The sequence below is a fragment of the Rhagoletis zephyria genome, unplaced genomic scaffold (assembly GCF_001687245.7).
Source record: "Rhagoletis zephyria isolate East Lansing unplaced genomic scaffold, Rhagoletis_zephyria_1.1 Rzeph_scaffold_00367, whole genome shotgun sequence".
NCBI lineage: Eukaryota > Metazoa > Arthropoda > Insecta > Diptera > Tephritidae > Rhagoletis > Rhagoletis zephyria.
The window spans coordinates 144,726-159,472 of NW_016157451.1; positions in this window are offsets into that span (position 1 = coordinate 144,726).

Consider the following 14,747-nt stretch of genomic DNA (forward strand, 5'->3'; position numbering starts at 1 on the left):
TTGAATATTTACATTTATTTAGAATTTTAAAAAATCGTACCTTTTCATGTATATTTTTTAACTGCATCTACAAACCAGGCTATACTTAGTAAACAATTCAAAACGAATAGCATTTGCGGGAAAAAATAAATGGAGCTGCTGCTGAGATAGCCCAATTGAGTTTAAGATCTCTAAAAGCGTCTTTTCTTAAAAGGTGCCCAGCTTATATTAGAGTAAAAGGTCGCCAATTTGAGCATATTTTATCAGTAAATGAATAAATTTTTCTTCAAACAACTCATGTATATTTTATTTCACGTGAACCCATCCTTCACAAAAAATATTGATAGATATAGCCCTTGTTATAGACTCTGGTCCGAATTCCGGTAAGTAACATAAAATAATGTCAGGAGCAGATAATAATGTACCTTTGTACTATTTAGCATGTCATTGGTCGGTAACAAGAGCAACTTAAATTTAAATCTATTAAATACATTCTAGCGTGTCTTAGTCCTTAGCGCACAAAAACGGCTTTAACTTTGTTTTTTCTATTCGAAACAATAAGAGTGGCACCTTTCTGAAATCTCTATTAAATGAGCAATTTTTTTATGTAATGTAAAGTTATAGCTCAGTACATTTTTTTCACCAGAGATAGTCAAAGTTGGGGAAGAAATTATAAAAAAGTTAAAAATCCCAAAATAGTCCTAATTTTATGCTGGTTCCTTAATATATTTTAACTACATTGCGTTTGAGTATGGAGAAGCAACTATCTGGAAGTATTTTACATAAAAAATTTACTAAGTATAGCCTGGTTTGTAGATGCAGTTAAAGAAAATACATGAAAAGGGGCGGATTTTTTTATTCAAAAAAATATAAATATTTCAAAAACGGTAACACTTTTACCTGAAAATTTTTTGTTTATCATGATTCAATAATTAAAGGTTTGCTCATTAGTGCATCATGATTCAATAATTAAAGGTTTGCTCATTAGTGACATTAGAGTTTTGACACTCCCTTAGCTCTCTTACAAAAGCTTTGCACACACACACGAACCCACACTCAGTGCCTTGCTAAGGGAGCCGATTTTGTCAAGAGAGAGCGAGAAAACTGTTTTTTGAGCAAACGTTTTATTATTGAATCATGCTTGAGCATAACTATATAAACCAAGACGAATTTATATAAGGTGGTGTTGTTTAATCAGCTGTGAGTAGCGTTTGATTGTCAAAATTTTATATTTTGTTAGTGAGTGAGTGAAAACGTGAGAGTGTTTGCATTTTCTGTCGCCCTTTTTCATTCGGAGAAGAATAACTGAAATTTGATAATGACCAGCTAAAAGCAAAAACAAAATACAAGTAATTGTTGTATTTGTTGAATCGATACCACCTTATATGAATTCGCCTTGATATAAACAAAAAAATTTCGTTTCGTTATTTATTTAAAAACAACTTATCAAATATTTTCATTTGCTTATTATCAATAAACAAAATATGAAAAGAAAAATTATTTCGTTAGTTATCAAAAAATATTAACAAAAAAATTCGTTGATTACACTGGATCACAAATTTTAGTTTGATTTTTGTTCTCCAGACGCCACTACCCAATTTCTATGTAGAATTGCTCGGAGATTTCGAAAACCGCTTTACCTTTTTTCTATGAATACGTTTTCGAGATATTTGCAATTTACTGTTATTCAGCTTAAAACAAAAAGTGGTTTCACTTAATCACGTATATCTTACAAACCAATTTAGCAACCTTAAAAGGAGATACGTGGAACCACATTTCCCGCTCATTAAGTACCGCCGCCGCCGCCGAAGAACGCCGAAGAAGTAGTCGAGCCCGAAAGAACAACTGGTACGATGAGGAGTCTTAGGAAGTTGCAGAGAAAAAAGATGCCGCCTACAGGGCCACGCTGCGATCGGGCGCAACGCGCGCTATGTGGGACCGCTATAGGGATCTGAAGAGGGAAGCGAGACGTATTTGTCGCAATAAGAGAGAGGCCGAAATACGTGAGTGCGAAGAGCTTGAAATGCTGGCAGACAGGAAGAATGCCCGAAAATTTTACCAGAGAGTTAGGCGACTTACGGAAGGTTTAAAGACCGGGGCGTACTCCTGTAAGAACAATAATGGCGACCTAGTAACTGATGTCCAGAGCGTACTTAAATTATGGAGGGAACACTTTTCCGCCCTACTAAATGGTAGCAGCACGGAAAGTTGTGGAGAAGAAGAACCCGAGCCCGCAGTCGATGATGACGGAGTCGACGTTCCACCGCCTGACTATGACGAGGTACGTATAGCAATAACGCGGCTGAAAAACAACAAAGCCGCTGGAGCTGACGGCCTGTTATTCAAGAACGGCGGCGCGGAGTTGATAAAGTGCATGCATCAACTCTTGTGCAGAATATGATCAGATGAACGCATACCCGACGACTGGAATTTAAGTGTGCTCTGCCCAATCCACAAGAAAGGTGACCCCGCCATTCGCGCCAACTACCGCGGGATCAGCCTTCTAAGCATAGGTTACAAGGTCTTATCGAGCGTATTGTGTGAAAGACTGAAGCCCACCGTCAATGAACTGATTGGGCCTTATCAGTGTGGCTTTAGACCTGGCAAATCCACCATAGACCAGGTATTCACAATACGCCAAATCTTGGAAAAGACCCGCGAGAAAAGGATCGACACTCACCACCTATTTGTCGACTTTAAAGCCGCTTTTGACAGCACTAAAAGGAGTTGCCTATACGCCGCTATGTCTGAATTTGGCATCCCCTCAAAACTCATACGGCTGTGTAAAATGACGTTGAGCAATACCACCAGCTCCGTCAGAATTGGAAAAGACCTCTCCGAGCCGTTCGCCACAAAACGGGGTTTCAGACAGGGCGACTCCCTTTCATGTGACTTCTTTAATCTGATGTTGGAGAAGATAATAAGAGCTGCAGAACTGAACCGCTCAGGAACAATTTACTACAAGAGCGTGCAATTGCTGGCTTATGCCGATGACATCGACATCATCGGTAACAAAAACCGCGAAGTCTGTTCTGCCTTTTCCAAGTTGGATAGGGAAGCAAAGCGCATGGGTCTGGTGGTAAACGAGGACAAGACGAAGTATCTCCTGTCATCAAACAAACAGTCAGCACATTCGCGCCTTGGCACCCACGTCACTGTTGACAGTTACAATTTCGAGAAAGTAGAGAATTTCGTTTACTTGGGAACCAGCATTAACACCGATAATAATGTCAGTATTGAAATCCAACGCAGAATCACTCTTGCCAACAAGTGCTACTTTGGACTGAGTAGGCAATTCAGGAGTAAAGTCCTCTCTCGACGTAAGAAAACCACACTCTATAAGTCGCTCATCATGCCAGTGCTGGTATATGGCGCAGAAGAATGGACAATGACAACATCCGATGAGGCGGCTCTTGAAGTGTTTGACAGAAAGATTTTGCGGAAGATTTACGGGCCTTTACGCGTTGGCGACGTCGAGTACTGCAGACGATGGAACGATGAGCTGTATGAGCTTTACAACGATATGGACATAGTGCAGCGAATTAAAATACAGCGGCTCCGCTGGCTTTGTCTTGTCGTTCGAATGGACACCGACGCTCCAGCTCTGAAAGTATTCAACTCGGAACCCGCTGGTGGTAGCAGAGGAAGAGGGAGGCCCCCACTGCGGTGGAAAGATCAGGTGGAGAAGAACTTGGCTTCACTTGGCGTTTCCAATTGGCGGTTCCGACTGGCGTGCTTTGCTGAACTCGGCCAAAATCGCTTAGGCGGTTACAGCGCCAAAAAAGAAGAAGAGAAGAAGAAGAAAAGGAAATACGTAAAATCAATGCTAATAAAATTCTCCATAAACCATATATACATCACATTCCGATAGGACTGATAGTGTCTGACAAATTAATTAATCATTCCAGTTTTTTTTTTAATGAAAAAATTAAAAAAAAACAAACTTTAACAGAAGAAAAATTTTAAAAATAACAGGTTCTGTGCAAAATATTTGCATTTATACTAAAGCCTGTTCTGTTACAAAAAAATCAAGTTATTGATGAAGAAATTTATAGATAAATAAGAAATAATGAGTGGTCAAGTGAAAATGCGAAAAGATTTTTTGTATGAAATATGAGCAGAAAAGCGTATTACTCAGGTGAACGTGGCGTATGAGTAACTTTCTTTCCTGCTCATGTTGGTGTTATTCGTTTTTATTTTCCATATTTTTAAATTCAATATCTCTAAACGTTAATGAGAAAATTGACTTTTCATTCCGTATACATTTGTCATAAGTAGCGTTTGATCACCACTTTGTTTTGTCCATAGAACATACGACAATACTAAAGTATTTTTTTCAACGACGATGGTATAATTTGATGAAATAGCGAGATATATTTATTAAATAATGATTACTTATTAGAAAAAAACATAACAAAAACATATACATGTACCTAATAAAAAATTCGGTACATCTTTTATGCTGTAAATATTTACGAATATACGTTTTATTTTTATAAAACAAAAAGCAATACCTAATTCAGTCTTTTGAACATTTTCATTTCTTCCATTTCATTGAAGACTCAGTGCAAGCTAAAATTTAGAGCGTGTAGTCCCTACGCGCGGAAGAAGTGAAACTTAATAGAGGAAATGCCAGAAAGAAAGAAATGTGCGATATACATACACATGTACATATTTTCTAACACACAAAAAACATATTTTTTTAACGACCTTTAATTTTATTTTTATAACCAACTGAAAAGTTTAATCATTATTTGTGGCTGAGAAAACATCCATATCTACAGTATTAACTACTAGATTGTGGTAACTAAAGAAAGATATGAAACGTTTTATTTCAATATTTTTAATATTTCTGGAAAAACCCGCATCAATAGTAGTCGCTCCTTAGGTTGTTGGGTCATTTCTACTATTAACCATTTCCAGTAAAAATTTTTCTTTAAAAAATTTAGTCAGTTCATCAGATTTAGCCAGCGAAACGCTGACGTTGATCTCCTGCGAGAATTACAGGTAGATCATAACAGTCTACTTATCTTTATCTTCATCTTAATCATTTATCTTCTTCTTCATCTCCATCATCATCTTCATCTTCATCTTCATCTTCATCTTCATCTTCATCTTCATCTTCATCTTCATCTTCATCTTCATCTTCATCTTCATCTTCATCTTCATCTTCATCTTATCTTTATATTTGTTTTTGATTATATTCTTGTCTTTGCATTAGTATTTTCCCGCCCAATTGGCGTTTAACGCACGTGATGTTAAATATTCAATAATTCAATAATTTGAGTTTAACTTTTTAAACAGGTGGCCACCCTCTTCAGGCACCTCAAAAATATTTAAATTGTGTTTCTGTAAGCTCTTTCTGTACTGTTTAGTATTTTAAGCGTAAGACTTTTGTATAATTTAACTAAATTTTACTTTTGAAACAGGTGGCAACCCTCCTACATTTAGCTAGAAAATACAACTTATTCAAAACCATTTCTTTTGATACCCATATTGGGATAATTCGTTTAACTTAATAAATAATTTGAATTTGATTTTCGTATATATGGCAACCCTTTAAAAGACTAAAACCATACTGCACATCTGCAGGTCAAGCCCCTCATGTTGACACCTCATTTTTGAAAATCGTACGAACGATACAGATTTTATGACTTGATGTTAAATATTTTACGCAACCCTCTGCGGCAGAGAAATTTTGAATTCGATTTTCTAACATGTGGCAACTCCTTTCATGGAACTAAAGCTATGTTGTAAACCAGAAGGACAAGGCCTTTCATGTGACACCTCATTTTTAAAAATCGAACGAACGATACAGGTTTTATGACGTGGTGTTAAATATTTAACGCAACCATCTCCGAACTCGATTAAGAAGTTTCACTTCAAAAAAATAGTTACTTAGTTTAATTTCCAATTTTAATTGTGTTGTTATAGCAGAGGACCATCGAATTGTCGTAAGTTCAAAGTTTTGCGATACATACGACAAACGTCTTATGATTAAAAAAAGATAACATTGTGTGTGCCACATACGACAAATGTTTTATAATTTAAAAAAAAGTACGTTTGTATGGGACGCATTTTCAGCACATACAACAAAAGGCATACCCAATCGTGAATATTATGTAACATACGACAAAATGCACACAAAATATCTCAAAAACTAAAGGAGATCTGCTGTTTATGTAGAAGCACCCACAACAATGAGGTAGGTATGTTTCGTGTGCCAACAGATGTTACGCAAAGAAGGGAGTAGATGAATGCGTGTGGTGTTAAACTAACTGGATCATCGAAAGTATGTGCTCTGTACTTCAAATCGAATGAAATCATTTATGCAAGTATTAATGCCAAGAGAAGACCGCCTCGAACCAGATGCAGTACCATCAAAGATGTTACCTGCTATGTCATCAGGTGAGGGATAATGATCAAAGTGTGGGTATGTTCTCAAACGCATTAGTGCAAAGGTATATCGTGAAAAATATAACGTCCAATAACTACAACCGCAGTGCGCCAAACAGATGTGAAGAAGTATCGCATAAAATTTATACTTTCGCCGATTTAGTAATAATAGATGGTCCTGATTTGCAGTAATTAATTTGAGTTGTAAGTTGTAAATTGGTATTGTGGGACACAACCCAACTCAACTTTGAAAACGTAGCTGTCTGTCAGTTGTCTGGCACCAGCATCCTCGAGCTCATCGGTAAAACATAATTCGTAACTGATTCCATTTTTTGCTTTTAACTATTTTAATATCATCGAAATAACATAACATTATTAATAAACCTAAATTTGTATCGAATTTCCGACTTTTTCAATGGCTACAGTCAACTGAAAACAGTTGTGAACGGCAGAAGCAATCAGTGTTACCGTTGTGCGACTAAAGTGTCAAATTGACACTTTTTAGAGATCAATGCCCCCTGACAACGACTTTTTAGAAATAGGCTTATTTTGAAACTTTTCTTAAAAACCATGCGACTTTTGCCCCTTTTCTTTGATTAAAAATTCTATATAAACATTTTGATAAATTTTCATAAAATATATTTCGTTTCTTACATATTTAAAAATATTTTTAGTATTTACTTTTCAAAAGCGGCTTCAAATTTACATCTCTGGCAAGATTTTGACTGATTTCATCCATTTTATAGTGACAAAATTTGTGCGCAAAGGTGGTCGGAATCATTCCCCCGTGCATAAAATCACCCGCACTAAATCCTCTAGAAAAAATCCCCCCAAAAAAAATCTCCCTGAACAAAAATCCCCTGGACAAAATCACCTCCAAACAATATTCCCCCGGACAAAACGCCCCGACCGGCAACAAAGAAAGGATAATTCTACTTAGTGAGGGTTATAATCCCTAAGCTCGGCCGAAGGCCGCCTACGCAGAAAGAAGTTCTGCGCAAAAATTCTTCCGCGCCTCTTTTCCAGCAACAAAGAAAGGAGGATTCTACTTAGTAAGGGTTATAATCCCTAAGCGCGGCCGAAGGCCGCTTACGCAGAAAAAAGTTCGGCGCAAAAAGACTTCCGCCCCTCTTTTCCGGCATCACGGAAAGGAGAATTCTACTCAGTGAGGGTTATAATCCCTAAGCGCGGCCGAAGGCCGCCTACGCAAAAAGAAGTTCTGCGAAAAAAGACTTCCGCCCCTCTTTTCCAGCAACAAAGAAAGGAGAATTCTACATAGTAAGGGTTATAATCCCTAAGCGCGGCCGAAGGCCGCTTACGCAGAAAAAAGTTCTGCGCAAAAAGACTTCCGCCCCTCTTTTCCGGCAACACGGAAAGGAGAATTCTACTTAGTGGGGGTTATAATCCCTAAGTGCGGTCGATGGCCGCCTACGCAGAAAGAAATGGTCAGCGGAAGAGTTCGGCGTATCCAATTAAATTATGGAATCAATATGACACAGTTTTGACTAACTTGGCTAGAACCACAAATGCTTTGGAGGGATGGCACGGTGCTTTTAACACCAAAGCTGATGGGGCACATGTGTCATTGTGGAGGTTCATTAATTTATTGAAGGAGGAACAAGGTCTGAGCGAAGCCACGTTTGTTTTAGGTGACACTGGTGCAGAAGCTCCAGTGAGGAGAAAGAAGTATCGCGACTATAATGCTCGGCTGAAACGTATTGTGCAGTCGTATGCGGATTCCGATATTCTTACATATTTGAAAAATGTTGCTCATTTAATTGCCGTTTAATGTTGATGATGGTAGTTTTTCTGCGTAATTATTCATGCTAATTTTGTATTGTTATTGTTGAATAAAGATTTGCTTCATGCTTTTTGTGTATATTGCTATGCAGAAGCTATTAGAAGGTTTGTTTTGCATGTTTTAGACCGGGGGGATTTTTTTGTATTATTGTTGTTACTGGCGATATATCTGCGTAGTTGTTGCAGATAATATTTGTTTTATTTTTAACGTTGTTAATACCGGTTTTAGGAGCAGCGGATAGCAAGAGCCCCTATTGTGGGCTATTCTTCAGGTGATTTTGTCCGGGGGAATATTTTTTGGGTGGGATTTTATCCAGAGGATTTTTGTTCGGGGAGATTTTTATACGGGGGACTTTTTCTGGAGGATTTCGTCCGGGTGATTTTAGGCACGGGGGAACAATTCCTAGAGCCGATTGCCCCTTTCTCTTTCCGTATGTGAATAAGGACTAAATTTGCAGTAATACCCTTTAATAGGGTTCAGTGTAACACCAAATACATTTTTCACCGTGGAAGGGCAACATTTCGTTTAAAATGCTCCCCTTGGTGTTCCCGAAGCAGATAAGTTATTCCTCTTCTCTTGCCAACGCAACGACGACCCTTTTCAGGGGTATGGGAATGTTTTCTATACCAATATGACCTTGCAATAAAACAAGTTGTGTTTGAATCCGCTAAACCATAACGCATTCGTACATACGTATGTATGTAGCTTTTGTTATATGCTTCATCGTACCATAAATGAACCAAAGCCGAAAAGGGGTTAATGTGAACAAATATACGAATTATTTACATTTAAACATTCAAAAAAGCGTACGTCATATATTGATTTCACTTTGTTTATTACATTATGCTCTCTTGTAGCTANTATGCGGATTCCGATATTCTTACATATTTGAAAAATGTTGCTCATTTAATTGCCGTTTAATGTTGATGATGGTAGTTTTTCTGCGTAATTATTCATGCTAATTTTGTATTGTTATTGTTGAATAAAGATTTGCTTCATGCTTTTTGTGTATATTGCTATGCAGAAGCTATTAGAAGGTTTGTTTTGCATGTTTTAGACCGGGGGGATTTTTTTGTATTATTGTTGTTACTGGCGATATATCTGCGTAGTTGTTGCAGATAATATTTGTTTTATTTTTAACGTTGTTAATGCCGGTTTTAGGAGCAGCGGATAGCAAGAGCCCCTATTGTGGGCTATTCTTCAGGTGATTTTGTCCGGGGGAATATTTTTTGGGTGGGATTTTATCCAGAGGATTTTTGTTCGGGGAGATTTTTATACGGGGGACTTTTTCTGGAGGATTTCGTCCGGGTGATTTTAGGCACGGGGGAACAATTCCTAGAGCCGATTGCCCCTTTCTCTTTCCGTATGTGAATAAGGACTAAATTTGCAGTAATACCCTTTAATAGGGTTCAGTGTAACACCAAATACATTTTTCACCGTGGAAGGGCAACATTTCGTTTAAAATGCTCCCCTTGGTGTTCCCGAAGCAGATAAGTTATTCCTCTTCTCTTGCCAACGCAACGACGACCCTTTTCAGGGGTATGGGAATGTTTTCTATACCAATATGACCTTGCAATAAAACAAGTTGTGTTTGAATCCGCTAAACCATAACGCATTCGTACATACGTATGTATGTAGCTTTTGTTATATGCTTCATCGTACCATAAATGAACCAAAGCCGAAAAGGGGTTAATGTGAACAAATATACGAATTATTTACATTTAAACATTCAAAAAAGCGTACGTCATATATTGATTTCACTTTGTTTATTACATTATGCTCTCTTGTAGCTACCCTGCAGCGAAAAGCTGAACCAGTATGCACAAATTCCAGTTCATGAACTATTATTTAAGGATAAAAGTCATACCAGTTCGTCATGGACCGTAATTATACCAGTTCCTCGTAGAAAAACGTAAACTAGTTGGTAGAAATTCTAGTTCGAAAACTGGTATTAAATGGGAGAGTCATACCAGTTCGTCATGGACCGTAATTATACCAGTTCCTCGTAGAAAAACGTAAACTAGTTGGTAGAAATTCTAGTTCGAAAACTGGTATTAAATGGGAGAGTCATACCAGTTCGTCATGGACCGTAATTATACCAGTTCCTCGTAGAAAAACGTAAACTAGTTGGTAGAAATTCTAGTTCGAAAACTGGTATTAAATGGGGAAGCCATACCAGTTCGTCATGGACTATAATTATACCAGTTCTCCGCAGAGAAATTCCAAACCAGTCAGTATAAATTCTTTTTTTTTTTATTAGAAATGTCAATTGACATTTGAGTATGGCAAGGCGTCTGTAGACCCTCTCAATTTCCAGGTTATCCTGAAGAGTGCTGTAGCGAGCGTTGATCCAATCCTGATTCCCGCAGCAAAAAACTTCCACGAGGACAAGAGTGGTGGCTCACAAAATTCAATCAAATCTTCATCAATTAATTACAAAAGTATCAAGAGATTATCTACTGTAACCCAACAAAATTTCTGGCTGTGCCAATAAATGCAGTCTTAACAAATGACAAGGCGTTTGCACTGTATGTATACATACATCTGTTAGTCTATAGACATTTATACTGTCATTTACAATTTATCACAACCCTATACCGGGTAGCTCTTTAGTGAACATTTTCTTTATATATTTTTACATACTCATAATATTTTAAAAGTTTTTTTTCTTTAAACTGGTTACGTTATTGATCATAAATATATCTTCTTTTTTCCATATCAACAAACAGTATACAAAAATAAGAAACTGATTTACACGACATCTTCGTCATTATATACATTTTTCCAGATGAAGTCGTTGTAACAAAAATGTAGATAAATTACTTATATTAATAATCCTATACTAGAAAAAAAAAAACATTGTTTTTTTTTCCACATCCTTTTTTTTCCTTTTAAAGGAGCATATTTAATTTCGTCTCGCATAGGAAGTGTGTCAGCTCTTTAAAGTAATTTAAGTTGGACAATTTGAAAAATTCCTTAAGATTATGTGCATGTTTAAAAAATGAATAAGTGGTTCTAGCAGCCGAAAACCTTGAGCATTTAAAAATTAAGTGATCACTATTCTCTTTCACCTGGCAGGAGGAGCATAATTTCCCTATCCCCCTTTTAAATATGCTTAAATATTCTCTCCCATACGTATGACCTGTCATTAAACGATTAATCAATTTGATGTCATAAACATTTAAATCACTTTTTATATCCCTAAACCACGGAGGCTTTTTAATGTCTTCAATGTTATCCGCAAAAAAACTACCCTTCGTAGTACTTAGCACCTTGAACTCATTTTCCCATTCCAACCAAATCTGCCTATGAATTTTGCATAAAACTTCCCCCAATGTCAATTTCACCTTTACAATCGACTCCTCACCAACAGCAGCCTTAGCATAGAAATCCGCTTTTTCATTTAGACCAATGCCTACATGACTTGGCACCCACATAACCCTGGCACATTCACAAACTGAATTAGCAATCCTGTTGTGAATTGCAGCCACAATGAAATTAGATGTCTTACTCTTATCTAGTAGTTTAACAGAAGCCATACTGTCAGTGATAATAACCCATTTTCTGATGTTTTTGGAGGTCAGAAAAAGGACTGCTTGCCAAATCGCAATCAGTTCTCCGTAAGTAGAAGAAGAAGTATCGTTAATTTTAAACATATTCGCAGAACTCCTTTGCGGATCATAAAAAGCCATGCCAGTTACACTATCAGTAACCGAAGCATCGGTTGCAATGAGGTAGAATTCCTCATTCTTCAATTCATTGAAGCTGGCCAAAACCAAACTCTTTAACTGCTCGTTATTATAGTTTCTCTTAGCACCACACAGGGACGATCCTATTACCCCAAAATGCTTATGCTTTTTAAACTTGGTTCTATAGTCTATTTTGTCAAACAAAGGTCTGTACTTATTGTACACAAAGCTATAGCTACATCTACCGAGACCACCCAAAGACAACCCAACTCTGATATTTTCATTGCTCAACCATTGTTTACCTAATTCTTTTGCCGCCAACCATTCCGCCCTCCTAAAAGGGGGAAGCTCACCCGCAAGCGCATATCTAACATGAATTGGTGAACTCGGTGGAAGACCAAGACACCGTCTGAGGGAATCATTGAGGATGCCTTGCATTTTTTTGTGAAAACCCACAGGAGCATCCGCGTAGGTTGTATTAGCATATTCAGCTTTGCTCCTCACATAAGACTTGTAAAAATTAATCGCCACTTTAGGCTCGAAACCCCCTTTAATTGTAGTTAACTTTTTGACTAGATTAATACTTGACGATACCGTGCTTTTGACATTTGAGACATGTTCCTTAATGGAACCGTTTGCACTTACGACTCTACCAAGCCACTTCAACCATCTAACCTGTAGGATATCCCTGCCGCTACACCTAAGATTGAGCTCATTGTTAGCAAAAGAGTTCAAGCACATAAATTTAGTTTTGTTTACATTAATCCGCAAATTTAGGCCCCTGAACATCTCCTCAAAGTCCCTCAAGCTACCTTCCAATCCATGGACAGCATCTTCCATATAATCCCCACTGTATAGGAGAGCAAAATCGTCAGCAAATTGGAAAATTCTTAAATTATCGTTTTCTAAGCAATGAAGTCCGGCAATGCACACGTTGAAGAGCAAAGGAGAAAGATAGCTCCCCAGAGGAAGACCATTTTGAACCTCAATTTTCTGTGTTCCAAGCAGCAAAGTCCTGTTAGCAAAGAAGTTGACCACCCAATTACACATCCTACCATCTATACCCACTCCAATCATAATCTCACCAAGCAAAGCAACGTCTACACAATTGTAAGCATCTGAAATATCCAGAATATATGCAACCACTTTCTTCTTAACCTTTTTAAGCTTGCTAGTCCAAAACAGAAACTCGTTTATGCACATCGAAGCCGATTTGCCTTTGCGATACGCAAAACTGTTACTTGGCAATTTGTCATTTTCCTCTATCCAGCTGCTGAGTTTCTCCTTAACCATCATGTTAAGGGACTTAACAATCACCGAGAGCAGGGAAATAGGGCGAAAGTTTCTGAAATTACTAAGATCCTTACCAAACTTCGGAATGGGCACAATCTTTATGACTCTCCAGCTGTCTTTAACCTCATTTAGATTGAAACATTTCTCTAAGTCCTTCACTAACATAGCTTTGGTTTCATCTGGAAGCTTCCTAATCATTTCGAAGGTTATACAGTCAGCTCCTCCAGCCGACTTCTTTTTTTTTTCAATACATTATTTAGGTCATCCACAGAGAATTTTATTACGTCCGCCACATCATACGCACAGTTAGGACTCCGAACCATCTGCCAGCCATTTTCATTAGTAGCCATCACTACTTGGTCCTTCAAGAACTTCAGGAAATTCTCATTATTGTCACTCATCCACCTATTGTCAGTTTTACTACCTTTTACTCTATTCACAAACCTCCACGCATCAGTGGAGTTTGGATTTGCATTTAGTTCACTTATCCTAGCTTTATAATTATTACTCTTGGCCTGCTTAACAGCTTTTTTCCACTCTTCCTCAAGCACACAAAGAGATTCAAAGTCGCAAACATTACACTGGTCTACAAATTTCAACTTTTTTTCTGCGAATAAGACGGGACCTGGTGTTTCTGAACGGATTTTTCGTGCTGAACACGAATCCGGGGTCAAAAATGTCCCATCACGTCACGTTTTCGAGAAAAAAGGGGTTGAAACCCCTAAAAACAGCGTTTTTGGCCATTTTCGAAAAATTATAGAGCTGAACCCTGACGTGGTACAAATTTTGCATATATCAGAAATTAAAGGCTAAACCGTGCCCTTTCGAATGAGCCCTATGCCGAATTGATCGCGTGCACCCTTAAAGCAGGGGGTGTATTTGTGTTTAGGGGTGCAGGAAAAATTGATCACAGAAAGAATTTAATCTTAAACGATCATAGAAAATTAATAATGCCAAGGTTTTAACTATATTAAAAGTCGCTGATTACGAATCTGCAGTTAGATTTTAAAAATTTAAGATGACGGGTCGAATATGGTGGATATAAAAATTGGACTCCTAGACACAAATACACCCCCTGATCTAAGGGTGCATGCGATTAATTCGGCATAGGGCTCATTCGAAAGGGCACGATTTAGCCTTTAATTTCTGACATATACAAAGTTTGTAGCACGTCAGGGTTCAGCTCTACAATTTTTCAAAAATGGCCAAAAACGCTGTTTTTAGGGGTTTCAACCCCTTTTTTCTCGAAAACGTGACGTGATGGGAAGTTTTGGACCCCAGATTCGTGTTCAGCACGAAAAATCCGTTCGGAAACACCAGGTCCCGTCTTATTCGCAAAACCCTTGTAGACCAGTGTTATTAGTCAGGTGAGCTTTTTTCCTGGCCGCAAGAACCCTCCTAAAGAGACTGTTTAAATCATTATTCCACCACGCTTTAGGTGCTCTTTTTACTTTATTTAAGTCAATCGAAGCATTTTTTATTTCTTTCCTAATAGCATGAGTGAGTTCCTCTACCCCACTATCAACAAAACATTTCGACAGCGCAGAGCTTAGTTTTTTCTTCTGCAAAAAAAAATTTGCTCTTTTTTT